Source organism: Podarcis pityusensis (genome assembly GCF_964106645.2).
Source record: "Podarcis pityusensis genome assembly, chromosome: 1".
Classification (NCBI taxonomy): Eukaryota; Metazoa; Chordata; class Lepidosauria; order Squamata; family Lacertidae; genus Podarcis; species Podarcis pityusensis.
The window spans coordinates 79,339,756-79,353,291 of NC_138028.1; the positions used below are offsets into that span (position 1 = coordinate 79,339,756).

General features: G+C 43.8%; 1 protein-coding gene across 2 annotated transcripts in view; it reads right to left on the bottom strand.

Annotated features, from left to right (window-relative positions):
* Positions 1–4,948, bottom strand: part of CPT1A (carnitine palmitoyltransferase 1A) — a 46,495-nt gene extending 41,547 nt beyond the window's left edge. Inside the window, exon 1 of one of the 2 annotated variants that reach the window (XM_081012552.1) lies at positions 4,741–4,948. The gene's annotated coding sequence lies outside the window, so the exon portion shown is untranslated. The remainder of the gene's footprint in view (positions 1–4,740) is intronic. The other variant, XM_081012553.1, reaches the window with a different exon arrangement.
* Positions 4,949–13,536: the final 8,588 nt, after the last annotated feature.

The window sequence follows — 13,536 nt, forward strand, 5'->3', positions numbered from 1 at the left end:
GGTAACAGCAAGGTTCTTAATGGTCCTTGAGGTTACAAATTTCTTGCCTTGATTAGAACTGGTATTTCTCCATGGGGTGAATAATAAACTCGAGATAAGAAGTGTACTCCTGATACTGAGCATTGTCAAATTACTGTAAGAGTAGTGGTCATAAAGAATTATCTATTATCTATGTGTTCCTTAGAAAGAACAGACACTAGTTAATAATTACTGCTTCAGTGTGGTTGCTGCCCCATATGTTAACAGTGAGACCACACTGAAGGTGTCTATTGTTGCCTCCAACGTCAGAACCACTTGGAGTACAGTTTCCCCATTACATACATTACCACGAAAACATGGGAAGCAGCCATGTAAATGCAACACCCATTTCATTAAGGTATGAACTGGCTATAGGTCAGAATGCACACACAAGATCCAGTATGAAAATGCTATCACATTAGATTTCTCATAAAAGCGGTTAATAATTTTCAGAATAAGACAATGGGACCACCCCTTCCTTGTTGTAATAGAAACGAGGCTTATCGTCTGCAGGACATGCTGAAAAGTAAGTTGTGTTTGTTTTTAACTTCACTATAGACAGTAGTAATTTCAATTGCATTTCAAAGCAGTTTTCCTCAGATTTCCCCTTCACTTATAAATATTCCACTTGAGAATAAAGGAAGAGAACTTTGGCTTTACAACTTTGGGTGTATGCACATAATTCTTAAGAGACCACTGCAAATATTTCTCAAGTTTCAGATATGCAAAGAAAGAGATAGCAGAAAGAATGACAGATTTGAAGAAACACGCACCAAACCACTTTGATTATTTAACTTTTTGTAAGTTCCTTTCACTGGTTTACAGAATTCTCCAATAAACAGAAAAAATCAACAGTTATTCTCTATATTTAAATAGCCTCATTTTGTAAAAGATTGAACTGTGTTTCCCAAGTACTCAAAATAATTACTATGTTACACCAAAAGGAACAAAAAGGGCGAGAAACCATGGGTATCATGCTAAGGATGGCAGGCACACTGATTAATTTACTGGACGAACAAATCTATCAAGCACAAAACACATTCAAGTCTAACAAATGTATTGTGACATAATTGGTTAATCTCTAAGGGAGCACAAACTCTTGCTTGTATCGGCGACAACAGAGGAATATGGCAACCCATGTGGAAGTCTAACAGGAGATAGAAATATGTCTAGAACTAAACTTTACTGTCAAATATCAGAATACCCAATTTTATGAAAAGGTTATATAAAAGGAAAATAACTGACTTCCATGAAATATGTCCCCAGATCCTTGGAGCTGGCAGTGAAGACGACTTATCTACAACAACAGGGCACGCTGCTACTTTTGCTTTTGTACAACTGAGTATTTTCCAGAAGCAATACTGCAAGCAGGAAGACAGCGTCTACTACAGTATTTCCGTTTCTAGCAACGCAAGAAAACATACTTGACCTACAACGAGTTCCCAAAAAAGTGCCTTCTTGTGCCTTTTCTTCAGTCCGGTCTCTCATCCCCACCCCCCGTTTTATTAGGCCCTGGTGATTTAATTTTATGGAGTCATGCAATATGTCATCTGAAAGGCACTTCTGCAAAGCAGCGTACTTCTTGAAACCCCGCCCTTCCTCCACAGCAAAGAAAGATCACATGACGGACTCAGAAAAGTAGGCAAAAGGTTACGCTGATGCACACAACACACCACCAAACTACAAAAGCTCCGCTTGCCTTTCACGCTCTAGCCTTGATTCTGTTTCAACATCCCAATTCTTAGAAATGGGAAGCACCATCAATGTCCCAAGAAAACGATAAAGCACTTTGAATGATTCACACATACAAAAGGAAATTCACAGTACGACTAAAATTCAGTCCTTTCTTAAACACAAGCTAACCTGGCAGCAAATTCAACCCTCAGATTTATAAAAGTATAACATGGATATACAATATGGGGTGCAGGGAGTGAGAGAACAGGATACACTTCTCTCTCTTGTGCTGCTCATTTCTTGATTATGTCCCTGTCCTGTACCCAAATACTATTCTAGGTCCCAGGGCTTTCAAAAGGACATACATCCACATAACTTTGCATAGGATTAAAAATTCGTATAGCACAATCCTATGCATGTTCACTCAAAGACCTACAAAGTTCAATGAGACTCCCATTGTGGATGGAAGAGAAAAGCATGAAAACCTTTTCTGTGAGGTTTCTTGTAACATCTAGGCTTATTTTTACTATTATTTCTCTCTCAGCATCATGCACTTCGGGCGTCCACCACTCAACTTTGGGAACAACATAAAGTGCTGCCTACCCTTCTTAAAACACGATGCATTCACGAGATGCCCCAGCTTTTCAAATGCTTCATTGTTATGGCCCCCAGCCTCCCTATGCCAAGTGTGCATTGTCTGGTGAAATCCTTTATGTCTAGCCGAATACGTGGAAGGCTAAAACCCCACCCACCCACCTCTGATCAGTGCCAGCCTGGGATATTTTGCTACCATAGGCAAACATCCTGACAGCACCCCAACGCCCGCCCCCCCACCTCCAGATCCCCACTCCATCCCCACCACTGCAACTGTACTCTCACCTGCGACTTTGCCCACACTGCCTCCACAATGCAGTGGCAAGGGCACAGCAGACAATGGTGCTGTGCCAGTGGTGTGGGAAGCTGTAGTGGGACTGGCAGCGGCGCATCCATGGGGGCAGGGAGGGGGTTGGATCTGCCGCCTGAGGCAAATGGTTTCACTTCGCCTCATGCATGGGCCGCTCCTGCTGCTGCCGCCTTCAAATCTCCCCTGCCTTGAATTCAGCACTGTTGACATTTCAAGGTATTCCACAGTTTTCAAGTCTGGTTTTTGCACAGAATGGGAAGATCCAATGTGTAAGCTTCCACCTGCCCTATATTAGAATGAAGTGTTTCAGGACTTTCAAAACCCCACACTAAGATGGTCATTGGCTCCTCTGTTGCAGAGGTGATGTGGCCAAGTCACAGAAATCTCAAGCATTAATAAGCAGGAATGAGCACTTGGCTTAATACACATTTGATGGCACTGCACATGTGTTAACACCACAATAACTACTTTTTATTTTGTCCATACTAAGACTATTCCTAATCTGCAGCTATTTGAGGAATCGATTACATGCTTGCAGCTAATATTGGAGACACTTTCCATTTAAAGGTGTGAGAAACAGGATCCTGCTTATACTACCTCACCCAGATATTCCAGTTATACTAGAACTACCACATTGCTCACGGCAATTTATCCCAAATGTATAGGGCCATGGTCAGGGGGTTGGCGCAGTAAATGATTTTAAATGTTTAGAAATTCCACACAACAGCCCACCAAGAAGCCATCATAATCATCTCTAAGCAGTAGCCAAGATATAAGCTCAGCCATTGTTATGAGAAATTCATATTAAAACAAAAGCTTCCTTAAAACCAAAGTTTGCATAATGCCCTGTGTTTCCTCAGTATTAAATGAAGGTCTACAAGTTCCTGCAAGGCTCAGATTCTTGGCAATATGCACAGCTGCAGGCTCCAGAATTACAGCATTAGTGGTTTATAGGGATAGGTTTACCTGTACACAATGTCCAAAGATTATGTATTATTTACCCAATTCCAAAATACATCCCCTCTGCTGTCAACTCATCGCTGAAAGCAATGTTCTCAAGAGGTGCAACCAGTTCATTTTTTCCACTATATGTATTGTATAGAGCTGCCCTTCCTCTGCAAAATGCACACTAGGGAAACAGAGGGTTTAACTGTACTAGGGAAACATTCTTTATTATGAAAACTACAGCTGCAATTCTACACTTACTTATCTGGGAGTAAGGCTCTTGAACCCTATGGGCTTACTTTTGAGACTGAACTGTAAACTATCCAGTGATTTTAAGGTGTGTGTGGTTTTTTTTTAAAAAGAAACAATTTGATTGCCTGACTTCTAATGAAGTCCCCCCCCAAAAAACCCCAATGTTTGTACATCACTGTATGCCATTGATAATATCAAAGGGTATAATTTCCTGTCAAGGTGAGACAGCATTTGTTTATTATATGTTGTCAGCCACTCCTCAGAGAAGACCATATTGTGAGCAACCTGGACTTTAAGAGATTACAACGGAGCAATGTTTGCTCAGCAGTTCTTACTTAGTGGCAAAAGGTTTCACTCCAATGCAAAATACCAGCTAAGTTCAAGTAAAAGCTGGAAGGAAAAATAGTATTTTAATAGCACAAGCAGAAGTCCTGCTGTGTTCAGCTGGGCTTGCATCCAAGTTAAGGGTACACCATGCAAAACTTCAGTCTAAATTTCCGTTTCCTAATCTTTGACAGGACTCGATGAGCTCAAGGGGAGCAAAGAGTTGTGCTCCGTTAGGCAGCAGAAGACCCTCCTCCTGTCCCAGCTTGCTGCATTAACGGAAGGAAGATTATAAACCGCGATTCTCCAGTGGCCCCTCTTGCACACACAGGAGCCAAGTTGCTCCCCACCCTGGGATGTCCTTCCTCCGCTAAGCGCCAGGGAGCCGCGGAAGAGGAAGGCGCTCACGTGGGAAGGGACTCTCTCGCGCACGCCGTCTCTCTCCTAGACAGTCCCTCAGACGGCGAGCGGAGCAACCCCCGGGCACTCCCCGCCCCAGTATCGTCGCCCCCTCCGGGCCCCGCGTGCTCCTCTAGATGTGCGCGGGGCCACCCTCCCTAAACGAGCGGGAGAGAACCGAAAGACAAAAACCGCGGCGGGGGGGGCAGAAAGGCTCAACTTACGGGCTATCCGGCGAGGAGGAAAAGGGGCGCCTCCTCGCAGGCGGCTGTGAGGAGACGGAGAGAGAGCGCGCAAGAATGCGCGAGGGAAGCCCGCGCGCAGTGCAGCACCCTGGAGCGCCGCCGCTGCCACCGCCGCTGCTGCTACCGGCTGGGTCCGGATTGGCCGAGCTGCCAGGAGAAGGGCGGGGCCGGGGCCGAGAAACGGGAATTGCCGCTCCGGGGTGACTGGGCGGGGAAGGAGGAGGCAGCAGCAGCGGCAGCGGGCGCAAAGTGCGAAGCCGGAGGAGGAGGCGCGGCGGGGGCGCGTTCGGGCAGGGCGAAGGCAGCAGCGGGGCGGAGCTCGGAGGAGCTGAGGTGGAAAGAGGGGGGAGGAGGGAGCCGGCCTCTGCCCTCGCGCGCGCCTCCCAAAGAAAGAAAGCGGGGCTCTTCTGGGCTTGGAAGGAGAGAGGAGGGCTCCCTCTTTCTCATACCGGAGCGCGCCTGCAGTACTGGTAATCCGAGGGAAGAGAGGACGGGCTTTCCAAGCCCCTTTTCTCTCCCCGCGGAGGAAGCGACACAGTCCCTACTCAAAGCCCCGGGAATGGAAGCGTGGCGCGTGGCGCTCCTGGGCCTGGCGGGGCGGGGGGCGAGGAGGCTTCGGTATAGAAAGGCAGCGAGCTGCCGGCCTTGACACGGGAGAAAGGCTCTGGGCCTCCGCCCAAGCTGGGCACTCCAGAAAATGATACCTTTCGCGGTGCTGAGGAGAACTGCTTTCCCCGAATGCTGCTCAGACATGTCACGCTTAATTGTGTCATGCTAGTAAGGCAGGATAACATACACAAAGCAATCTTAACCCCCCAGTGTAGAAAGTACTATTGCGATTTTTGTGGCTTGCAGCAGAAGAGCAGTGATTAAAGCATTATAGCCAGATGGATGGAATGGATGAAATGAGAACCCACCTGGATCCTCTCCGTATATGAAAACTTCTTTGTACTTTAAATAATAAGAGCCCTGAAATGCGATCCTTAAATTACATTTAGTGACCTCCGTTTAGGGATCGCCTATGACCGTCAAATACAATGAGGGCATGACACAGTCTGGATTAGAGGTTGGGTGAACCATTGTCCTCAGAAGGAAGACAAATGCTTCTGATTCCTCTCCGTTGAAAAGTGTAGTAGAAACTATTGTCATGGAATGCGGATTTGTAACTTCAAAGTACAGTGTTTGCCTGTCATTTGTGGGTTGAGTAAAATAGTGAAATGGGGTAGCAGACTGAAGCAAGCCCCACATTAGTACCATAGCTATGGGCCCATTCACAGCCCCTGCAAAAGGTAGACCTGTGTTGTGTGATAGAGATCTACAATGCTCTTCTAGATCTTTAGGAGTGCATATCCTATCAGCCCCAGTCAGCATTGGACTGGCTTGACTAGGATGGATGGGAGTTGTAATCCAAAACACTGGGGCATTTGAACCATCGTCTCCCAGATTCTGGACCAACACTCTAGATTGTAGGGGTGGTTTGTTGGTTTGGAGGAGATAGTTGGGACGTATTCCCCTGTGAGGGGTTGGGGCTCTTTGGTCCTGCTCTAAGAGCTGTCTTTTGCTCTGAGGTGGCTGAGAATATTTTGAGGAATTTTAATTTTCTGGAGAACACCACATTCCACAACCAGAATCACACAGGTGGGGGGGGGCATGGCGTGAGAAAGCTGACTGAAGTGGACCCCATATTAACACCATGGCTGAGGGCCAACTCATAGGCTTCTCTGTCCTTGCACTAGTTTAATTGCCCACAATACAAGAATCAATTCAATGTACCATGGATAGACATTTCACCTTGAGTGACTTCACAGTTTACATGTTTCCAGAGAATGAAATCAAGTTTATTAGCTCTTAAGAGCAATGAAGTTTTTATTTTGCCTAGCTAGTATAAACATCACAATAATTTCTTATATATTAAACCCATTTTCCTATTTGCAACAGGCAATTACAGTTCAGAATTAGGATGTCGCCATAGCAACGTACCTTGTAATGAATGACCTGTTTGGAAAGTAGATTGGCATTAACTGAACTGTCGCGCTTGCTCAAGAATGTAGGTCAAAGGTACTGGAATTGTTCTAGTACTTGCTCAACTACTTAGGTTAATAGGTTTTTCTATAAATCTGTCAATATGCAAATACTGCATGACGCCCTTTCATGAAATTACAGGAAACTGCTAGAGAACAACATTACAGCTTCTCCAATGGACGAAAGAGTTAAAAGTTTGAATTGCAAAATGTGAGTTAGCTGCAGGACAGCAAAATGTGGCCACTGGCAAATACAGTAAGAGTGACTTATCACACTTATATCTAATGCATACCACTCAGAGGCCATTGAGCCTTGTCTGACATTGTCCTTAGGCCATACTCTGAGCCTGAGAGGTTGAAAGTCTTGTATTTGTATAGGCCACTGGCCATAACATTTTGACAATGCCTCTCTATGCCTTAGTAGAATGTGGCCTAGCTGATGTTTGGGATGCTCTTGGTTTTGCTGCAGAATGGGACAATGCACCCAGGATGGCAGATGTGGGGAGTCTGTGACTCTCCAAAGCTTGTTGACTATAACTCCCATCTTTCCTGACCACAAGCATTGGCTACGCTGGCTGGGGCTAATGGGAGCAGGAGTCCATCAACATCTGGAGTAGCACAGGTTCCCCATCCCTGCACACTTTGGGACAAAATAGCCACGTGGAAAATCCAGTTACATTGTGTGATCAACATCTGCTAGAAGCTTTCTTGTGTTATATGTGTACACTGTCAGTAGGTTAATATGATTTATGTTCTAAGCATGCCAAAATAATAATTACAAACTAAACAAAGAAATAAAACCCACACAACCCCCTCCCCAATGCTCGGTTACGTTTGAGGTCTTAACCTACAAATGCCTGCCTTGTAATGTCAACCCACGATTATATAGGAACAAAGGATGATGCCTTATACAGTACTGGCCCACCCAGCTCAGTATGGTCTATACTGACTGGCAGCAGCACTCCAGGGGTTCCAGACGGGGGACATTCCCAGGCCTACTTGGAGATACCATTGGGGGCTGAGCCTGGGACCTTATGCATGCAAAAGGTGTCCTATATCGCTCAGCCACAGCCCTTCCACTAAATATTCTAGTTCTTGAGGTTCTGAATAAAGAGCTGATTTAAATAGGAACACAGGAACATGCCTCCTACTGAGCCTGGCTGCTGATCTATCTAGCTCAGTATTACTGTCTACACTGATTGGCAGCCGCTCTTCAGGGTTTCAGGCAAGGCATGTTCCTGGTTCTACATGGGAGAGCCGGAGCTCTTCCACTTGTGGCTTTGATCAACCTCCAGTGCAGTGACTACACACACCCTATATTTCCTATTAATCTGTTGCCAAGTTTGATGCTTATCTAGGATAATCTGGTTGTGAACCTGAGCCCTGTGGGTTACCATGTCTCATTGCTCCCCTGCCTATTTACCCTTCTGTTATTGGTCTTTGCTGAGCTTTGGAAACATGGCGATTATTTGCTCCTACGACCTGGAACATGGTGACTGAGTACCCACGCAACCTGAAGACAGCCCCTGGGAAGCACAAGATTGAGGCAGACCACATGAAGATATAATCAGCTGTTGATCTGCTATTACTGCTAAGTGCTGTGTCTTTCTGAGAGCTTTCTTCATGCTTCAGTACCCCAGCCAAAGTGATGAGTTGGTTGCACTTGAAGAGTTACACACCAATGCACACACCACAGCAGTATCTGCATTATCATCACGAAAAAGCAACTGCATAGTCATGCATGCTACTTGGGAGCCCGTCTTAGGCAGCCTAGCCTGCATGCTTGTCAAAAATACTGAGGGGGCACGGAGAGAGAGAAACAACTGATTCCTGACTTTGCCCTCACTGCCATCCCCAAAGGAAAGTGCCTGCTTTCACTCAAGCAGGTTAAAGAACAAGTTGCCTTAAAAAAATGTTTTTATGGAAAGATTTTCATGGATAATAAAGGCACATATAATGTCTCTGTTTTTAGTTCATAGAGTCCTGCCTACAGATCAGCTACACTTGGTGTGAGACATTGCTGTCATAGGCTATGTGAGGTTGGGCAGGGGTAGAAAGGGGGCGGTAATGATTTTTCCTCTTGCATAGTTCATGGGCAGGGTTTTGTGTCATTGTCATGTGGATAGATTCCTCATCAATTTGTTTAGTTTTTGTTGGTGGTGAGAGAGATGGAGAGCCCAAGGCATGGTTGGTTGCAGAACAAGTTACCTTTTAAAGAGTAGGCCTCAGCCCTTGCAGACATGTGGGGGGGGGAGTGAGGTACGGAGAGGTCCCCCCTGTTTCATTTTATTCATTGTCAATTATCACAATTATCACAGGGCTTCACTTCTACTAGTCTCCCTTATAAGCAGAACGCAAAGGGTTGGTTAGAACATTAAAATACCTTCGGGCATTTAACAAAGTGACAAAGTCATGGGGATGGAATTAATGCCTGCAATTCACTCTTGACTTCTTCTTTGCAAACAGAAAAGGACAATGCCAGCCAGTAACACTGCTTTAAACTACTTTCTACAGCTGCTGGTTTGCCATCAATACCTGTACTTGTGGCAAATGTCATCACAGTTCCAAAGAAACTAGAATGAATCCCCCACCCTTTTGGCCAGGAAGCAATAGCTGCCTGGGCTGTTTCTGAACTATAATGCAGCCAAAATCTAGATCAAGCTAATGCCAAATAAAACGCCACTCCAACTTAATAATGAAAGCTGCAGCTGATGTTGCAGCTAAATCCCATTAGCCACTGTATTCTTGCCAGCCTTTTATGTAGTTTAGGAAGCAAATCCTTTAAACAATTATATCTTTGGAAGAGGTAAAAATAAGGCAGCATGGGTGAAAGAATGGGAACCTTTCAAGCGTCTTCTTGCACCCTGGTCCTTACGCACACGTGCTTGCTATTTAATTTTACGTGGCTTCACTGTCAAGTAGCTGTGCATCCTTCACTATATGCAGGTCCCACAATACATGAACTAGCATTATCAGGACACCCACCCACCCACACCCTGCTGCAAAGCTAGATGTGTCCTGATTTCTACTGGGTACATATGTGGGGCTCGCATCCCTATCTGCCCTCACAGCTTCCCCTCTTGCAGCTAGCAATGGGAAAGCACCACTGGGACTCACAGGGTTGTTTAAGTGAATGAAAGCCCTCATGCTTACCTATGTTGGGTTTTGGGGTTGTTGTTTTTTAAAAAACCAACATATATGGGATGGCTATTTCATTTATTCAGTCACATCTATGGAGATTATGAGACAGGAGGAGCTGGAGTTGGAAGAGCGCTTGGAAGTTCTATTGCCAGAAGGGTGGGAGCTGGTGGTGACTCAGGGAATCATTCATAGGGCGGAGGACATTTGGCAGGGTGAATTGTAAGCGTGCCAGCAGATGCCACAATATGCACTGAGGAGCTCCTGGCATATAAGCCCTTTACCCAAAAGATCTTATTTGCTTTCTATCCTTTTCCATTTCTACCCGTTGTACTTCCACTTCTGGATTGTCAAGTAATTGGTTTCACATGGCATGGGAAACACAGGACTAACTGTTCCCTGTCTGCAGAATGAAATATGTGAAATAGCCCAAGGAAATCCTTTTTGCTGTTGTTGCCTAAGGGCTGAACTACATGTGACTATTAAATACAGTATTTGAATCTAACATGCAGGTGGGTTTTTTGTTTCTTTTTCTTTTTTAAAAAATGCAGATTGCTCCAGTGGGGGTGGGAGTAACTTAACCCTTTTCTTGCCATCTTAATTCCTTAGCAAATTTCCTCTTTTGAAGCAGATATTCTTCTTCTGAAGTGGATAATTCTAGTCAAAATTATAGAGAAATGCTGCTAGGCTTCTCCAGCAGCAAAATTGAGCTGGGATGGGGAAATAGAAATCTGTCACCTCATCAGTAATGTTATGCTACCCTCACACAAATTCTTTGAAACACTTCTGAAAATCCCACATCCATGGTTGCCTTCATGAAAGTGGGGAGATAATATAATGTAATGTCTTGTTTTGCTCTAAAGCCCTCACTGAAACTCTTGCTGAGTGTTGTGGAACTTCAGAATCTTCAAACCTTGTTGCTCTGTTGGTGCACTGGCAAAAGCTGTTTAATGCTAACTTCTTATTTGCTGTGAAATTCTCACTGAATTACTTTGAACTACACGACCAAATCAGAAGACCGGTGTCACTTCCAGGCAGTGCCTTTCTTTTTTGGCAAAATAAGTAAATGAGGTGCTGGTTCCCACTTCTCGATAAAAGGCTGGTGGATGCCAGCACAAAATGGCTGCCCTGGGCAGGAAAACAGAGGTAACAGTACTCTGTACCAGTGAGTATATGGAGACATGGGAGCTCTTTACCACACAAGCCTAATGAGTTGCAATTAGTGCTCCTTTGGTGTAATGCTCAGGACTGGGGAGATCCAGGGTTAAATTTCCACTCAGCCATAAAGCACATACCTCACAGGGTTGTGAAGATAAACTAAGGCAAAGAAGAACTACGTACACTGCCATAAGCATCTTGGAGAAAAGGTGGAATATAAATGTAACAATCTTCTTCTTTGGCAATCACTCGTAGCTGAGTAAGATTGTCTTCCATAAACACTGTTTTCAAAAGTGGGTCCATAAGTGACTGTGGAGGCCAAATCTGGATCCATATGTCCTTCCATAGTAGGGACATAGGTTTCTGGGCAGGAGTTGATCATGGTGAGACTTTAAAATGTAACAATAATACTTATACAATGGCAGGTGTATATTTGCTGAAACATGTACCTTCCTTGAAAGTTGGTATGTATGTCCATAATATGCCAATCCTGCCTTTCCACCCCAAACCTTTTTCTTACTACTACCTACCTGAAAAAGTTTTTGGACTAAAATATGACCAGGTTGTTAGGTAGTTCCTAGTGCCATCTAGTGGACAGAATCATAATGAAATTGCTTGATGGTAACCCATACTTCACAGTGGGAAGGAATACTGTATACGTACATTGAAATAGACATTTGAAAATCTGTATAGGTTAGTTGTTAGTTGTCCTCACAGAGGTACAATCCACAAAGTACCCTGGGAAGAGAGATGGATGGTTAAATCACTCTCTCTGTGAGGGGAATAGGGGTCTCTTAACAACCTTCAGGATCCCTAACACACCGCAGGATTCCCAGGATTCTTTGTGCTGTCAATGTAAGGTGAACGTGTGGCCTTAGTTTTGTGATGCTTCCCCAATGCTATCACATTATCACTGTCCAGAGGGGCTATAGGCTTTTTATCACACATATGGGTGGTCATATAAAATACCGCTTTCAAATACTGTTTGCACCTGCAAATGTTTTGGAGTGGCATCATTTCCTATCAGTGCATATTCTGTAAGTTCCTGCTAAAATCCTATAACTTTTCATACCACAAATGTTCATGGAGAGGTGGGGAGGGGTTGTCCTGCTTTTGTTGTGCTATAGCCACCCACCTCTGGGCAAACGAAGGATTTAGTGGACATTGGGCTACGGAAGCAGCAGTAGCAGCGTATCTTCTTCCCAGGTGTGATTCTTCTTTAAAACTGCTTGGTTAACATATTTTGAATTAAAAGGCCCTTTTGTGCAACTTTAACAGCCTGGGAACTAAAGTTGTTTTAAAATTGTTTTACATTTATTGTGAAATGCCTTTGAGGAAATTCTGTTTTCGAAAGGCAGGTCAAAAGTCCCTGAAAAATTAATCAGTCAATGTTCAGTGTATTGAACAACAAACTAAAGTTGAAATTATTTTTCAGGGTAATATTATACTATTTTTCATGTTTAAACAATATCTTTTCGGTTGTTTAGTTTTTTATCATGACTAAAATGAAATATTTTTATGTAAAACAAGGCATTTAAAGGGGGAAGGAGGCATTATTGTAGACTGTTCATAGCAGGAATAAACACTGTTGCTTGCATTTAACCAGTTTGTTGAGGATTTAGGGAGACTAATATATAAACACTGTCACATTTTTCAGAACCAACACAGTTCCAAACACAGTTGCAGAAGGTTAAGCTTCTTGTCTACACTTCATGCAATCTGACCTCAGATTCCGTCAAAGGGGCCAGCTTTCAAATATATTTTTGTAGTAGGTGAACTGTTGTGAAGTGTTCAATGGACTTTGTCCTTATGCAAACGGAAACTGAACTAGTGGCATCAAGTTTGCCCCTGATGTAATGTGTCTGACTCCTGCAGTTTTGTGGAAGGAGCAGCTTTGACGCATTAAAGCTGAAAAGCACGACGCTGATAAAGATTCAAAAACCAATACCTAGTTTTGTAACCACTGGCTGTAAACATGTTTTGCAAATTATCTATAGGTGCGTACACAAAGAATTTACTGCAGTGCACTTTGTACACTTTGTCTTTTTTATTTTTTTAATGAAATCAGATGAACTTTGGATAAATGTCCACATTTCCCAAAATGTTTTTTAAATACTGTAAACATGGCAGTGGAGAAAATGAGCCAATCCCTGACTTGTTGCCTGCGTCATGGTTCTGAATACATTGTAAAGAAAATGTAGTGATTCAAATATCAAGAGAAAAACCAGCTTCCACTTTCAAAAGAGCTATCAGTAGTTACTGATAGCTTTCTGGTTTGGTTTTTTGCTATTGAATGAAAGAGTTGAAGTGGACATGTATCCTTTACAATCTATTCTCAGTAATCTGAAAGATACCTTTTCACTTTATTTTGTACTTGTTCCCATTTTCATATTTTCAACTTTTTACTTCACAGGCATGTGCACTGCCCCAAAGAAAATAAATAATAAATTGACGATGA